The sequence below is a fragment of the Cavia porcellus genome, unplaced genomic scaffold (genome assembly GCF_034190915.1).
Source record: "Cavia porcellus strain 051 isolate PalLab524CR breed Dunkin Hartley unplaced genomic scaffold, mCavPor4.1 scaffold_4, whole genome shotgun sequence".
Classification (NCBI taxonomy): Eukaryota; Metazoa; Chordata; class Mammalia; order Rodentia; family Caviidae; genus Cavia; species Cavia porcellus.
The window spans coordinates 68,117,476-68,133,965 of record NW_026947487.1 but is presented as its reverse complement, the minus strand read 5'-3'; the positions used below and the strand labels follow the sequence as shown (position 1 = coordinate 68,133,965).

At 46.0% G+C, this 16,490-nt stretch overlaps 3 pseudogenes; all 3 read left to right on the top strand.

Moving 5' to 3' along the window:
- The first annotated feature begins 3,781 nt into the window (after nt 1-3,781).
- LOC101787810 (transcription initiation factor TFIID subunit 6-like) lies at nt 3,782-5,798 on the top strand (annotated as a pseudogene).
- LOC111753830 (probable ATP-dependent RNA helicase DDX41) lies at nt 4,346-10,036 on the top strand (annotated as a pseudogene).
- On the top strand, nt 6,778-11,900 carry LOC101788878 (splicing factor Cactin-like; annotated as a pseudogene).
- The last annotated feature ends 4,590 nt before the right edge of the window (nt 11,901-16,490 follow it).

Here is a 16,490-nt window from a genome sequence, read left to right as displayed (position 1 = left end):
TCCCAAAGATATCTCTTTATGTACACTGGTGCCGTGTCTGATATTGCATGTTTGCTGTCCTCATTCTCCTTTGTGTTTAGGTGTCCTGGTCAATGTTCTCAGAGTTGGGAACTGAGGACTTTTTCTTGTTTCTTCCTCTTCCTATCTTTTTTTCTTCCAGAAGGCCCTAGTTTCTTTCTTTGTTGGTTACAATTCTTCTGAAGCATGCTAGGTAGGTGACCCTTCCCACAGCAGTGTACTGGTGAGTTGCAAACAGGGGAAGCTTATGCTGGCCATTCCCCTCTGAGTCAGTCAACCTGCTGAGGCTTTTACTGTGTTAGTGTGTGCCACCACCACAGGGAATTGATTTTGGATAACCTATTGAGTCTCAGCCAGGTCACGTGACACAGACCAAGCTCACTCCACCAATCCTGTTTGGGAGGGAAACAAACTAACTGAAGTCACTGCTGCCCCTTGTTCCTGCCAGTCCTGCCCTGTCCCCAGAATGTCATCTGTTGGAGTCCCCTTCTCTATGGGATGGTTTTATTCCCATCACTCACCACAGGTCAATGCAAGTTCCCTGATAGCTCAGCTCTCTGAGTCGAAGTTGCAGGATTTTGGATGGATTGGTAAGTCACTGCCACTTTGATTCAGGAGCACTGAACCTTCAGCTGTTCCAATAGTAACACCAGGACTGTATGTTTGATTGGTTCTTCTCACCTTAGTTTCTTCTTGGGGTGAGAGACTTCATCTCCCTCTGTTTGGGACTCCCCACACTGTATTATGTTGAATTCTAAGCTGACTATCTCAGGGAGCCTCTGTAGTCTGCTGTTATCTAGCCACCATTTTTGTTCCTCCCCTACAGCTATTACTCTTAACCAAATAAAATAGTGATTTCTTAGCCAATGCTAAGTACAAGTTATTTTCTATATAAGTTTTGTTTTTGAATGTTTCTCAAATGTTCATAATACTATTGTTTACTTAATTTTAAAGATATTGCTATGGGAACCCACAAATAACTTGAAATTCTGTCTAGAGAAATTATTCCTGCATAATTACAGAAGACAAACCTGAGTTTATATAGCACCTTCAACTTGGAAAAAGTTTCCAAATAACTTAATGCCTTAAGTGATTTATTCAAAATACAAAAGGAAAGGAAACAATTCAAGGCCAAACTAGAGTACAAACACCTTTTCACTATAGGTTTTAGTTAAAAGTTTGAAGGAAGAGTTTTTCTCAAAGGCAGTTTTGGAAATAAGAAAGCAAAGCCACAGAAAACTATATGGGAAACTTTTCTGAGGAAACCTCTTATCCTATTTGTTTCCTGAAATATCACTGGTTAAGACTCATGCCACTACAGATACATTTGTTTTAAAAATGCATCAGGTTCCTCATGAAGGCTGAAGTCACCCTATGAACAGGTGGTATGAAGGATAAATGGATGGTAGCTGGCTAGGTCCAATTTGTTGTGAGCAAATCAAGGGCTGACCTCACACTGAACATGTTTAGAATATCATGTACAACCCAGGGTATCCTACCCCTATCCCCTGGTCCAGATCTCCAGGTAAGATAGGCAGCTCATACTGCTTCAGTGCTCAGCAGTTGTAGGTGCTATTCTGCCTGAGGCTGGAGGTAGCAAAACTTAGACCTCTTCATTAGACCTTACCTTGAAGTACCCACAAGTGAGAAAGAATCTTGGCTGTCTGCATAATGTGTTGCAGGTTCTGAAGGTGGTCATGGCACCAAGTGGATGGAAACCACTCCCAGCCAGTTTGTGATTTTAACTGAGTGACAGCAGTGCAGAACTCTCTACCATATTCCTTGGGTTCTAGTGTCTTTTTTGGCCACCTGGTTGATTTTAAGTGTCATGGGCATCAGCTGAATGTTGGAAGTGATGAAAAGCTTAAACTGATTCTGGAGAGAAAACAAGCCCAACCATCTGGTCCACTGTTACATTCAACATCTAGGAAACCTGATCAGAGTTTTGAGAAAAACATCCTTTCATAGCCTGGTCAACTGAGGAGCAGCTACAAGTGTTGAAATAGTGGTTACCTACCTGAGGTACTGTATGTCTGGCTGATAGGCCAGGGTTTCTTTTTGGATGTGGCATTTCCTTTCTTTCCACTTCAACAGGGCACTAGAGAAAGTTGTCTTCCTTTCTCTAAGAGTTTGTGTGATAATGTTCCATTGATATCCTGAATGGATGCAAGGATACAGAAGCAATTGGTCTTCAGGACCTAAATATGCCTTTGGGACTAGGGGGACAGTGTATCTGGGGGGGGGCGAGTTCCTCAAGAAGCTCTTAAGGATCAGTAGGCTCAAAGATGTTCCAGGTCAGGTCTGGGCATTGAGGTGGCCCGGCTGTTCAGTGTCCTCATAGAGCACTATACAGTCTGTTCCTACACTTCCCAATGAGAGACAGGGTCTGCAAACATGTTGGCCTGGTGACCAAGACCATGGGTGAGAGTCCCTCCTCAGCAGGGCCTGAGTCACTGACAGCTCTATTCCACAACTACTTTTAAACCAAGTTACTTCCCTTTACATTTAAGGAAAATTAGTCAAAATGTTACCAAGTATGAACATGATGGCACCAGAATACTGAGAACCAAATAGATGAGGCCACATAAATAAGGTGTTTAAAAACTTGCTTTCAATTGATGGTGAAACACGGATGCTAGAAGTAATGGGAAACCAGAAATCCAACTCCTAACCTGAAGAGGTTTCTTTTTACATGTTGCTGGAGATGTTAATATTGCACAGGTTGTTTGGGATGCTGTGGCAGTACAGTAGTCCTTCCAAGTTCATCTGAAAACTTGCATTACCTACTGATCTGATAGATCCTTCTCACCCTGATATAATAACCTTTGAAAGAAACAGGAAAAGATTCAATACATCTTAAACTCATTAACATGACCTGTGACTGTCTTCATAACACTCACTTATCATATCTGTGTTGGTTACTTTTCTCTCCATTCTGAGACAAAATACCTGACACTGGAAGTTAAGGAAAGAAACAGTTTGTGGAGCTCAGTCTGTGGAGGTGTCAGTCCATAATGAGCAGGTTCCAAGGCAAATGGTACATGGCAAAGAGCAATAGTTCATGGTGGTTGAAAACAGCACAAGCAACAAGAGCAAAATGGAAGGAGCATGGAAAGTAGACTCCTTGTGTCTCTTATATTGTAGGTAAGCTACACCCCCTTGGGTGTGGCACTCACACCCATAGTCTCAGCATTGGCCCATGAGTCAGTCACAAACTCCAAGAGCTAGCCCCCATGACTACCTGAGGCTTTGGGAGGACATCCAGACTCACACTATAACATCAAACACCAGGCTGGGGCAGAGACAGCAATCCACTTCAAAACTCACCATAAGTGAAAACTGGCCCTGTTCAATGATACTCTGTGGGGAGTGAATGAAGCTGGAGATTGATCACCATCACCTGTGTGCCAGAGCAATCCCAGGCTCAAGTACACAGGGTGCCTGAGGCAAGTCACATGAATAAACTGCTCTAATCCAAATAATACCAAGGATTAACTACTAGGTGGAGACATTTCACGTGATATTGAACCTCCCAAGTGCATAAATAAATACCCTGCAGCTGGTAGACACTTCTTCTCACCAGGAGAGAAGAGCCTCTTGTTCTTGTTGAACTCTTTTCCTGTTTCTCCACCATCTCACTGGCTTCACTCTGAGAACACTGAGAGCTGCATTGAACACAGCAATTCTCCAGCCAGGCTTTAAAACTCAATAGAGGAGCAGTACTTTGGCAGCAGCTTTCCATCATTCTATCCTGGAGCTACATCCTTCCTGGGAGGGGAGGAGGCATTCCAGCATGGCTAAGGAGAAGCTCAAGCTCAGCAATACCATGCTGGTCTCTGAGTCCATGAAGGTCATGGCAGAATCAATGGGCACTGCACAGACTCAGGAGGAAACCTGCCAGCTGCTGACAGAGGAGGTCAGCTATAGAATCAAAGAGATTACAACAGGATGCTCTCAAGTTCATGCACATGGGGAAGCAGCAGAAGCTCACCACCAGTGACATTGACTATGCACTCAAAGTGAAGAATGTTGAACCACTCTATGGTTTCAATGCTCAGGGATTCATTCTTTTCTCTTTGGCATCTAGTGGTGGCCAAGAGCTCTACTTCCATGAAGAGCAGGAAGTTGATCTGAGTGACATCATCAATAGCTCTCTGCCTCGGGTGCCTCTGGATATCTGCCTGAAAGCTCATTGGTTGAACATCAAAGGCTGCAAGCCAGCTATACCAGAGAATCCACCGCCAACTTCCAAGGAGAAGCAGAAGGCTGAGACCATGGGAACACTAAGGTCGGCAAAGCCAGGCCAGGAGAAAGACAGATCCCTGAAAGGCAAAGGTCAAGGGGCCTCCCCAGCTGACAGCAAAGTTCACACAGGGAGAGAAAAAAAGGCTCCCTCCTTGCTGGAGGGGCCCTCTTTGTGCCTGAAGCTTCACAGCACCCATGAGCTCTCTATGGGGCAGCAGCTGTACTACAAGGAGATCACTGAAGCCTGTGTGGGGTCTCATGAGACCAAAAGAGCTAAAGCTCTGTGAAGTGTCACTAGGGACCCAGGGCTCCATCAGATGTTCATGGTTCAGCACTTTCATCCCAGAGGGAGTCAGGGTCAATGTGGTTTAAAAGAACCTGCTCATGTATCTAATGTGCCTGGTCAAGGCACTGATGGGCAACCCTACACTGTCTCTAGATAAATACGTGCATGAGCTGATTCCAGTGGTAATGACCTGCATTGTGAGCAGACAGGTGTGTTTGTGACCTGATATTGACAATCAATGGGCACTCTGGGACTTTGCTGCCTGCCTAGTGGCCCAGATCTATAAGCATTTCAGCACAACCACTAACAAGTCCCAGTCCCAAATCACAAAGACCTTCACAAAGAGCTTGCTAGACAAGAAGACTACTTGGACAACTCATTATGGCTCCATTGCCAGCCTAGCAGAGCTGGGATATGATGTGATCAAGACTCTAATTATGCCCAGGCTGTAGCAGGACAGGGAGCAGATCCACAGTGTCCTGGATGGCCCAGTGCTGAGTAACATGGACCATGTCAGAGCTCACCATGTGCAGAGCCTCCTTCTGAAACACTGTGCACCTGTACTGGCTATGCTGCATGTCCTGCCTGATAATTAGGATGCCTATCAGGCAGAATTTGGGTCCCTTGGGCCCCTCCGCTATTCCCATGTAATCAAGGCTCAGGTGCAGGCTGCTCAGCAGGCACAGCAGGTCAACAGAACCAAACTGATCATCACACAGCCCTGACCCACACAGATCCTATCTCAGGCCCCTCAGTCTGGCCCTCAGACTTCTGACTTGAAGGTCCTTGGCTCCACCATACTGCCCATCCAGACACTGACATCTGTGCTAGCTGCTGCCCCACCTCAGCCTTTCCCTCCTCTAACCAAGTTTTTTGTAAGATCGTCATCCTCTAGGGCCTCCTCCACACAGCAGATCTTGTCCCTCAGCACCTCTGCCTCTGGCTCAGGATCTACCACTACCTCTCCTGTCACCACCGCAGTCCCCAGCATGTGGCCCATCGTCAAGCTGGTCTCCACCAACTCCACTGCACCCTCCAGCAAGGTACCCTCTGCTCCTGGCAGTGTCCAGAAGTGCATGGTAGTCTCACTACCCCCAACAGGAAATGGCAAGGAAGGCCCTCTCTCCCATCTCCCTCCCCCCTCATCTTCCCCTTCTCCATTCAGGACAGTGCCCTCTGTGGGGGAAAATAAGACGCTGGACACAGCCTGCCTCTAGCTCCAGGGATTCTAAAGGTGAACGGCTCCTAGATCCATGGACCTGGCTCCCCTCAGCCTGCTCAGTGATAACATCGTCCATCTGCTGACCTTCTTTCCCATGGATTCCTATGTGCACACATGCAAGCAGGATGGAAGAAATCATAGGCTTGTTTACCCCACATGACTTGCTTTTTTTAGATACTGTACAGTTATTTCCTCAGAATAAAAGTTGATTTCTAAAATCAACAGAGCCTTATGACTGTGATTTTGAATACATATTACAGAAAATGTTGATTGTAAAACCATCTTTCCCATTCTTTTTATCCCCCAGATCCTTAGTCTACCAATACATAGTGACTGGACAGCCCGGTATCATTACCTGGCTGAGGTAACAGGTTATCTGATAGTTGAGAGCAAAGAAGTTGCATTTCTTTTTACCTAGGTGTTAAATTGAGACCCAGATGCCTGTGAGCTTCTCTACACACTGGTCCTAGGAGTCAGCATTTATGTCGAGACTACATGTGTTTCAACTGACATGGGCAATCATACCAAAGTCCCCAGGGAAGAACATGGGCTTTACCATGTTCATTAGCACAGCATCTCTGACTTTTCAAATGTTTAGGTAGCTCAAGACCACAACTGAGATTTGCAGGCTCATCTTACCTAGGTGCATTTTATTGCAACACAGTGGTCAGAAAAGCTTGGGTGAAGCACAAAGCCCTTCAGACTAGGTTAAGAGGACCACAGGTTTTTATTCTGAGACCTCAACTTTCCCAAATGCATAATCCTGGATGAATAAAGTATCACAGAACAAATTCCCTCTGAAAACCTCAGGACCGTTGGAAGAAGCCTTCATTCCCTTGTTATTCAGCCTCATGTGTCCAGGTGGTCATACAGGAGAGCATGGTGTCAACACTCACTTCAGTGACCATAAACCCCCACCTATGATGGGGGTTCCTTCCTCAAGTCACTGCTAGGCACTTCTCCAACAAGTTCCAGGACAAACTGACTCCAGTTCCATTCTAGATTGATGTCCCCAGGGACCAGTACCTCAGCAGAATCAGTGCTTCGGGGTCTAACAAGTTCTTCCTTTGCAGGTGTGCCAGGGGTCTGCATTCTCTCTCTTCTTACCAAACAGAAACCCAGTCTGGCTCCAAAGATGTGGAGCAGTTCCTTAAGCTCCTCATGACCTTCAGCCTCAACACCTCCAATGCAGACCACAGGAACAAACTCCTCTTCACACTGGCTCCCCAAAGGCAAAAATCTTCATCTTGGCAAAATTAGAGACTTCTAGGGAAAAAACCAGCCCTGCTAATCCAAACATAGTCTGAACTCAGTTTACTTTGAAAAAGATATCAAATATCCATTTACATTTGCCCTTCCATAATATCAAGTCCCTATAAGTGTTCTAGGAAAGTCTATACTCACACTAGTTTAAAAAACCTGAGTGGATGAATGAAATGCAAAATGTTCTTGCTTGTTAGCTAAGTGACCCCCTCATGAGTCCTAGGTGGGGCTTTTGGTAGGTAGCTGGATCTAGGGTGTTTGAAGCTGGCTACCTGTCCTATGAATGCCATGCTAGGATTAAAGGTGTGTTTCCACCTGCCCTAAGAAAGCCACACTGGGATTAAGGGTGAGAGTGCTACCCACCCTAAGAGTGGACGCCCTGGATAAAATGTAAGGGACAGAGAGAGTGTTCTCTTGCTCTCCTCCCTTTTTGCTCTTGTTGCTTTTACAAGGTTCCAGGACTTCCAGTCACAGTGGACTGGGGCTGTATGGGGCTCTTTCACCACACCCTGTGCTTTCAGGGCCACCCCACAGGTTTGGCCACCAAGGAAGTTCCCTGGCACAGGCCCTGGTTTGTTTGAGTTGGCGCCACCCCTGTGATTCCCATGGATGGGTATTGACACAGGCTCTAGATCACAGTCTGTGAGTTGCAGGGACAGAAGCCAGAGCAGCCAGAGCAGCCAGAGCAGCCAGAGCAGCCAGAGCAGGAATCTTAGCAGCAGTCCTGGACAGAGAAGCCATAGCACTTAGAGGAAGAGGAGCTTCGCAGGTGGAGACTGCAGAGCCAGGAACAGGGTCAGGTGCAGGGGAGGAGCTTTGGCAGAAGCTGGGAAGGTGAAGCTGGCACTCCAGGGACCTGGACCGGTCCTCACGATCAGACTCTGGAGAGCAACAGACATGGAGCCCATCTAGGGCTCTGGTGCTCAAGTTCACTGTGATCTTGTGCATCCAGGGAAGCCTCTCTAGGGCTTTCTCAGAGTTTCAGAGTGCTGGGGACAGCACTGAGCCAGCAGCAAAGCCTGCAGGAGCCATTAAGGATTACACCAGGAGCAGAAGCAACAGGAGGAGCTGCTCCAGAACTTGGAGAAACCTAAGAAGAGAGAGTGGCTGCTCGCCAAGCAGGAGGCCAAAGAGCTCCAAAAGTGGGAGTAGGAATCTGAGCCCAAAAGAAAGCAGAGGAGACCACTGCTGCTGGAAGCCACTCTGAAGCTGAGCCTGAGGACCAGGAAGAATATGAACCCCATGTGCCCTTGTGACAGTGCCCACAACTAGGGCTCCAGAAGCTGCTGCAGGGAAGACACAAAAGAGCTGCAGAAGAGGAACAGTACAGTAACAGCAAACCCCAGAGAGATGAGGACGACATCCCACTGGGCCCTCAGGCCAGTGTCGGTCTCCTGGATCAGCACTGGCACCTCAAAGTGAAGGCTGAAGCCCACAAGGAGTCTGCAAAGAGAAGCAGTTGAAAAAGGAAGAGGAGATTCTGGAGAGTGTGACTGGACTGCGGGCCAGGACTTGATGTCCGTGAAGGGGATGGCCAAGGGCATCACATAGGACAACCCCAAAAAAACTAGTTGGACGCCACCTGGCTAGGTCCTGAGCATGGCTGCGGGGCAGCACCAAGTAGTACTGAAGAAGTACCACATCTTGGTGGAAGGCGACACCATCCCACAACCTCATCAAAAGCTTCAGGGAAATGAAGTTTCCTGCGGCCATCCTTCGAGGTCTGAAGAAAGGCATCTTCCACCCAACACCTATCGAGATCTAGGGTATCCTCAACGTCCTGTCTGGCCGGGACATGAATGATATCACCTTCTTAGGGTCAAGCAAGACTTGTGTTCACGTTGCCTGTTGTCGTGTTCTGCTTGGCACAGAAGCAGTTTGCCTTTCCCTAAACATGAAGGGTCCTATCATCTGTTGCATCAGACGCATCATCTGTCCCTCATGGGAGCTGGCCCGGCAGACCCATGTAATCCTGGAGTACTACTGCCACCTGCTGCAGGAGGATGGTTCACTAGTCCTGCACTGTGTTCTCTGCATTGGAGGCAGGACCCTCAAAGAGCAGATGGAGATCATCCGACATGGTGTGCACATGATGGTGGCCACACCTGGCGCCTCATGGATTTGCTACAAAAGAAGATGGTCAGCCTTGACATCTGTCACTACCTGGCCTTGAATGAGGCCGACTGCATGATCCACATGGGCTTTGAGGGTGACATTCCCACCAGCTTCTCCTTAAAGGCTAGTGGCAGACTCTACTTTTCGGTGCCACTGTACCAAAGAAGATTCAGAACTCTACCAAGAGTACCCTGGTAAAGCCTGTCATCATCAATGTAGGACATGATGGGGCTGCCCGGCTGGATGTCATACAGGGGGTGGAATATGTGAAGGAGGAAGCCAAAGTGGTGTACCTGCTCGAGTGTCTACAGAACACACTTCCACCTGTGCTCATCTTTGCAGAAAAGAAGGCAGACATAGACATCATCCATGAATATTTGCTGCTCAAGGGGGTCAAGGCTGTGATCATCCATGGGGGCAAAGATCAGTAGGAATGAATCAAGCCATTGAAGCATTTCAGAGGGCAAAGAAGATGTCTTAGCAGTCACAGACATTGCCTCCAGTGACCTGGACTTCCTTGCCATCCAGCACTTCATCAGTTATGACATACCCAAAGCAACTGAGAATTATATTTACTAGATCAGCTGTACTGGGCACTCAGGAAACACAGGCATTGCCACCACCTTATCAACAAAGCTTGCAACGAGTCAGTGTCGATGGATCTTAAGGCCCTACTTTTAGAGGCAAAACAGAAGGTGCCACTGGTGATGCAAGTACTACGGGTGGTGGTGGGGATGCTGGATATCAGAGGAGAGCATGGCTGTACCTTCTGTGGAGGCCTTGGTCATCGAATCACAGACTGTCCGAAACTTGAGGCCATGCACACCAAGCAGGTCAGCAACATCAACCACAAGGACTACCTGGCCCACCGCTCTATGGACTTCTGAACCATCTGTTTTCCTTCCTGTCTTCCAAGAAGCCTCAGTGCCTGGACTTCTGCCACAGACCAGCCCCTTGGACAAGAAGCAAGTATTCTCAGCCCAGCTGGCCAGGGCTGCTCCCTGTGCTCCCCAGAATTATTATTTCTGTGCATCTTTCACACCACACTCCTAGCTGCCATTGAAGCCCAGCCCTCCCCTCCATAGAATACAATACAATACAATACAATACAATACAATACAATACAGTACAGTACAGTACAATGTACAAGTGGGAAAAGATGGGCTAGGATAAGGAGTATGTGGGCTGCACCAACACCAACAACCCCTTTGGGAACAGCAACCTGCTGGGTACCTTTATCTGGATCAAGGCCCCGGAGAAGAAGGAGATCAGCCACCTGGAGGAGAAGGAGCCAAAGGAGTGGAACAAGAGGATGCAGGTAGACAATGGTAGACAATGGAGCTAAAGGAGGTGAAGCACCTGGAGCTGGAGCAGGAACATGAAGGTGAGGCAGCCGTGTGGGAGCAAGAAACGGAGATGCTGCAGTGAGAAAGCAGGTGGAGCACTTCAAGTCATGGGAGGAACAGGAGGCCCACTTCCACCTGCAGCAGGCCAAGCTGCACTCCATGATTCCTTATTAGGATGGGCAGGCCAAACCGATAGACCTGCTGGCCAAGTATTCAGTGCCACTGCTGCCAAACTGGCTTGGAAATGCATGAGCCTTACACATTCCTCAACAGGCTCACAGTAGCCAGCATGGAGGACCTGCTGGAGGTCATCCAGGTGTGCGTGGAGCTGGAGTAGGATGAGCAGCTTCACCAAGGATCACATCTCCAAGCTACAAAAGCTGGAGACCTTGGCCTAAGGCCCTGGTGAGCACAGGGAAGTGTACACCTCTGTCTGCTCTGACACACAAGGCGGTATTCAAGGGCAAGACCTACATACAGCCACAGTCATCTTCCAGGGCACTAAGGGCAAGACCCAGGCTGGTGGCCCCACCCTGGTCACAGGCTACTGGGAGAGCCTGCTGTGGCAGCTTCATGAGCACATGGCCCATACTGGGTTCCAAAAGCCCCACCAGGATTTGCTGTGGCCGAAGCTGTACAAGTTGAAGCAAGAGCAAGGCATGCACAATGGGCTCCTGGTTCCCCATCCTCAAGCAGAAGCCACTGTCCCCCAGCTACAGCCTGGAGCCTCAGGAGCCAGCAGGGCCCTCAGTGGAGGGCAGCCCCAGGGAGGATAGGGTGGCACCAGGAAAGAGCTAAGGTGATGGCCATAGCTACATGGGGTTCATGGAGGACCTGGACCACCGCAACACAGGCTAGTGCAGCCTGCATCTGCTCACAGTGCCCTCTGGATGCACATGTGCTAGAGCTAGAGCTAGAGGAGGACCTGCAGCTGTTGCAACAGCAGCTCCAACCCACTGGTGTCAGAGGACATGTTCTTCTGGGGCACCAAGGAAAGCATGCAGTTCAACATGGAGCAAGGCTTTCCTCTGGACCCACAAGCAGTGGCCTCACAAGCCATGTTTTTTCAACCATGTGCACGCGGACTTGGAGTGGAACAAGTACAACCAGACACACTGTGACTTTGACAATCTACCATCCAAGATCCTGCAGGGCTACAAGTTCAACATCTTCTATTTTGACCTAATGCACAAAAGCTCCGCACCTGAGAACTTCCTGGAGGTCTGCACTGACAACGTGGACTCTGCCATCCTGCGCTTCCCCTCAGGCCCACCCTATGAGCATTGCCTTCAAGATTATCAACCACAAGTGGGAGTCCTCCCACTGCCAAGGTTTCAGCTTCCAGTTCACTAATGGCATCTTGTAGCTCTGGTTCCACTTCAAGTGCTACCTCTACCACCAGTGACAGTGGGCACTGAGCAGCAGGCTAGAGTGGCATCTGTTCCCAGCTGGAGGTTCCTGCTGGGCCTCAGTCTCCCCCTGCACAAAGCAGGGGTTTGCCATAGAACCAGCCTTGAAAAATGCAGGAGACAGAGGGCAGACTCAGCTTGGAGTATGTTAGAAGGGACTGTCAGAGCGGTGGGGAGCCAGGAACCTTTCAACAGATCTCCCCATCCAGGTGGCCCAAGAGCTACCCGTCTCCCCCTGAGAATGGGCAGGTAGGAGCCTGACCTAGATGCTGGCCACTTGCCTCTGCATGAGACTGTAGCACACAGGGGCCCTGACCTGAACAGAACTGAGCCAGAATAGCAGGAGAAGCACATGGGGCCATCATATGGGCACCAGTGTATGTATGTGCATGTGCATGTGCATGTGTGTGTGCATGTGTGTGTGTGTGTGTGTGTGTGTGTGTGTGTGTGTGTAAACCACATCCATCCTGGTGCATCCCAGAGCACCAGTCAGCCAGGTATGACCACACAGATGCCCATGCCTACCTCTGGCCTGAGCCCCAGCCCCTCCCTCTTGTCATGCTGGAGAATGGTGACATCTGTATCATCACAGTCCTCAAGGGATTTGGAAGTTCTTGGCTCCCTAGACATCAGCCATCATAACCAACAGCTCCACACAGCGCTTGTCTCATCTGGAAATTTCAGTCTGTTTATTTGAAAAAAAATTTTTAAAAGGAATAAAAGCCTCATTTTATATCAGTAAAAAAAACACAAAAGTTAAATGCATGCTTGAGTATTTTATCTTTTGAAACATACATAATCCATATTAAAAAACACTCAAAGAGGAGATCGTAGTCGGGACAACCAAGAGTTATTAAAATAAGCGTGAGAGTATGTGCTTTAAGTGTACATAGCACAGACAGTTCCGGGACAAAGTTTGTCAACAATAACCAAACAATGGGCAGCTAGAGTCATGGAAGCAGCTCACACTGCTGATGTAAAACAGTGTTCGACAAAGACACTCATTCTGACAAAGTCTGAATTGCATGTTTTAAGTGTTCTAATTCTTAAGGATGTCCAAGATTTACATTCAACTGACCAAAATACTAAAGCTCCATGCTACGTATGTCATTTTAGTCTGACATCTCTTTAAAGCAGACGCCAAACATTTGAGACTAACGGGCCCCAAATTACCTCTTCAGGCTGCCTTATGCAATAGAGCCACTACTCACTGAGCACTGGAAAAGTGACTAAGTCTGTGCTCGGTTATGCATTGACTTTAAAGTGCACACTAGCCACTGTGTTCTCTTGCACGGTGGCCCACCCTCACACTGAAGTGTGCACTTTTCCCATTTTGTTTGGCCCAGACTTGCTCTGCAGAGACTGTTTTCCTTTAATACAATTTTGCTACCATTCCAAAAAAGTCCACACTAGAGTTCACATCTTTGTACCAGAAACATAAGGCCATTAATTATTCCAGTGAGATAATTGATCTCTTTGGACTTTCTCTTTCTGAAAGAGGCCACTAGAACATTTGGAAATGTGTGGCTTAAAGTCGTAGCTCACACATACATCTGTTGAACAGTTCTTTTCCAGAGGGTCCTATACATTATCTGGTAAAGCATATAGGAGAGAGACAAATACATATGTGACTTGGAGGCTTTCCAAGATTACTGCTTCTAGAAGTAGAGGATCCTTTAGAAAGAATATTTTGCTTCAGAGAACACAAGATTGGAAGACTGTTATGTTCGCAGCACATCCTTTCTCCTAACTGAAATTCTTATTTTTTTTAATTTTAAAGAGGATCAAACTAAACAGAACATAAGAAATCAATGTAAGAGACATAAATTTCAAAGCAAGGCAACCAGAGATCTTCACTATCTAACATACTGTCTCTTGTTTTCTTCCAAATAATTGTCCATATCTTCACATACAGTGAATTCACACAGAACAACGAAGTATAAAACTGATCCAAACAGGATGATGAAGGCATTTTAGGTCTTCAAGACCAGACTCTTGTTTCTCTTCAGATCATATAAATCTTTTGCCTTTTACTAACTGGAATTCTTAATTCTTAAATTCTTAAAGGCAAAATCCACACATTAGGTCCAGTCAGATAACTACTGTAGTTGATCATGTTTAATTTCCACAACTCCCTAAAAATTCTCCAGACTTCAACAGCAATGACACCAACTAAAAGTCACTCATTCTTTCCAGATTTTCTGTTCCCTGTCATGAAACTTGGCCTTGCTTCCACCACCAGGCCATCATAGAGAAGCAAGAACATGTTTGCTCATTTACAGGGTGTCCTTGTACTGAGAAGCTTCATTTCTCCCTCTACTTCCTAGAACAGTCACACCTTTTTAATCACCTAGTTAGACACCCAAGTCAAGCTACATAATGTAGAGTTTAGAACAAAGCCAAAGTGTACACTAACACCGTTTTCTTATAACACCATTCTAGCAGACAGATCTCCCTTCCAGACTGCCCAGCACAGGTGTCCCTATCATCTGAAGGTCAATCCAACCAGTCTCTGGAGGGGGGGAAAAGAAGCTTCAGAAGAGATAGTGGCTACTAATCTGTCATTTAAGTCAGTCTTGTGACCATGGGCATAGATATTTATCATGTGGTTTAGAAGATAAGGGACTGAGAAATTGCTAGCTGAGATGACCTCTGGCCGCCATTGTTCACACTCATAGGCTTCTTAAAGGATTGTGCACTGTAGCACAAAATGCCATTCACTGGTATTCATCAGAATTTACCTACCACGCAGGGCTCTTTGTGAACAATCTGCAATGTCTCTATGGATTAGGGGATCAGAATGAAGGTTTCCTGAGCGAACTTTGATAGCACTGAAATGAAACAGATTTCCAGCAAGCTATAAGACCCCGAGTGAGATCAGCTCTACTTCACCAACCTTAAAGTTGCCTCAAGCAGCAATGACTAGGCCTCGACATGGAGCCTCCTCAGGGGAAGCTCACAGTTTGGAGAAGTGAATGCTGTTGATCACAGCTTCAAGACTCAGATGTTTCCCTTGTTTAGGGTGGCTTCTTAGAACTATCTCAGAACTGATGGGTAAAAAGCACACTTAAGTAATTTAGACATTTTCTTTTCTTTTTTAATTTTAAAGAGAACAAAAAACACAGAAAAAAATAACAAACAAAAGAAACAATAGCAACAAAACAAAAACAAAACCCCCCAAACAACAGCAATATAGAATTTCAAGACACGATGATAGGAATTTAACAATGCTTATTATATTACATATTGGAATCTTCAGAAGAGTGCCTCAGATGGCCAGATACGGGCATGCAAAAGTGATCAAACAATATGAGCACTATCTCTGCCTTTCTTTCAACTAATAGAATTAGGAGTACAATTACCTTAGCTATCTTGTATATCTTATATTTTTTCATTTTCCTTTCCTGTTTTTCTCCTTTCCTCCATTCCAGTTGTTCTTTCCTTTTGAGAAGTTTCCTTACCTTTCACAGTATCTGTTGACCTTTTGGATCTTGATTACATTTTCAATATTTATGCTAGGGAGACAATACAGTATTTATACATGCAACTCTGATTTATTTCACTTATGAAAATGGTCTCAAGTTTCATCCATTTATGTTTAAAATTCTCATGTTTATCCTTATTTATAGCTGAGCAGTACTCCACTGTATAAAAATATCATATCTTTTTAAATCATTCCTCAGTCAGTGGGCATTTGCCTTATTTTCAGTATTTGGCTATTGCAAAGTGTGCTGCTATAAGAACGGGCACACATGCATTGCTATGGTATGATGTTTTCAATTCCTCTGGGAAGCTAACCAGAAAGGGAAAGGCTGGGTGAAACTGGAGCTCCAAATCCTAGTTTTTGAGGACTCTCCACACTGATTTCCACAGTGGTTGCACCAGTCTGCACTCCCACCAATAGTAAAGAAGGAATTTTTTTCCTCACAGCCTTTCTAAAATTCTTTATTGATTGATTTCTTGATGTTGGCTGCCTTTCTGGAGTGGGATGGAATCTCAGTGTTGTTTTAATTTAAATTTCTTAAGTGACCAATATTTTTTCATATATTTATTGTCATCTGTATTTCTTTGCCTGGGAATTGTGTATTCATCTCAAATGCCCATTTTTGCTTTAGGTCTTTGAGTTTGGGGAGCTTGATTATTTTTTCAGTTATTTATGCATTCAGATAGCATTCCTTTGTCTGAGGGATAGTTGGTACAATTTTTTCACAATCTGTATGATTTTTTCCATTCTGTTGGTGATTTTTTTGATGTGCAAAACTTTTTAATAAGATGAGATCCCACTTGTTGTGTCTCTAAAACATTTCCTATGCTGTTTGGTTTTTGTTCATGTATTCTCTGCCTACCCTTATGCCTATGAGATTTCCATCTACTTTGTCTTCCAGTAGATTTAGTGTTTCTCTTTTTTTAATATATAGATCTTTGATTCATTTTGACTTTAATTTAGTACACAGAAATAGGTATAGGTATACTTTAAGTCTTCATCATGTGGAAAGTCAGTTTTTCCCAGCACCATTTATTGAAAAGGCTGTCTTTCTTCCAGTAAACATATATGGCCACTTTGTCAAAGATAAGGTGGCAGAGTG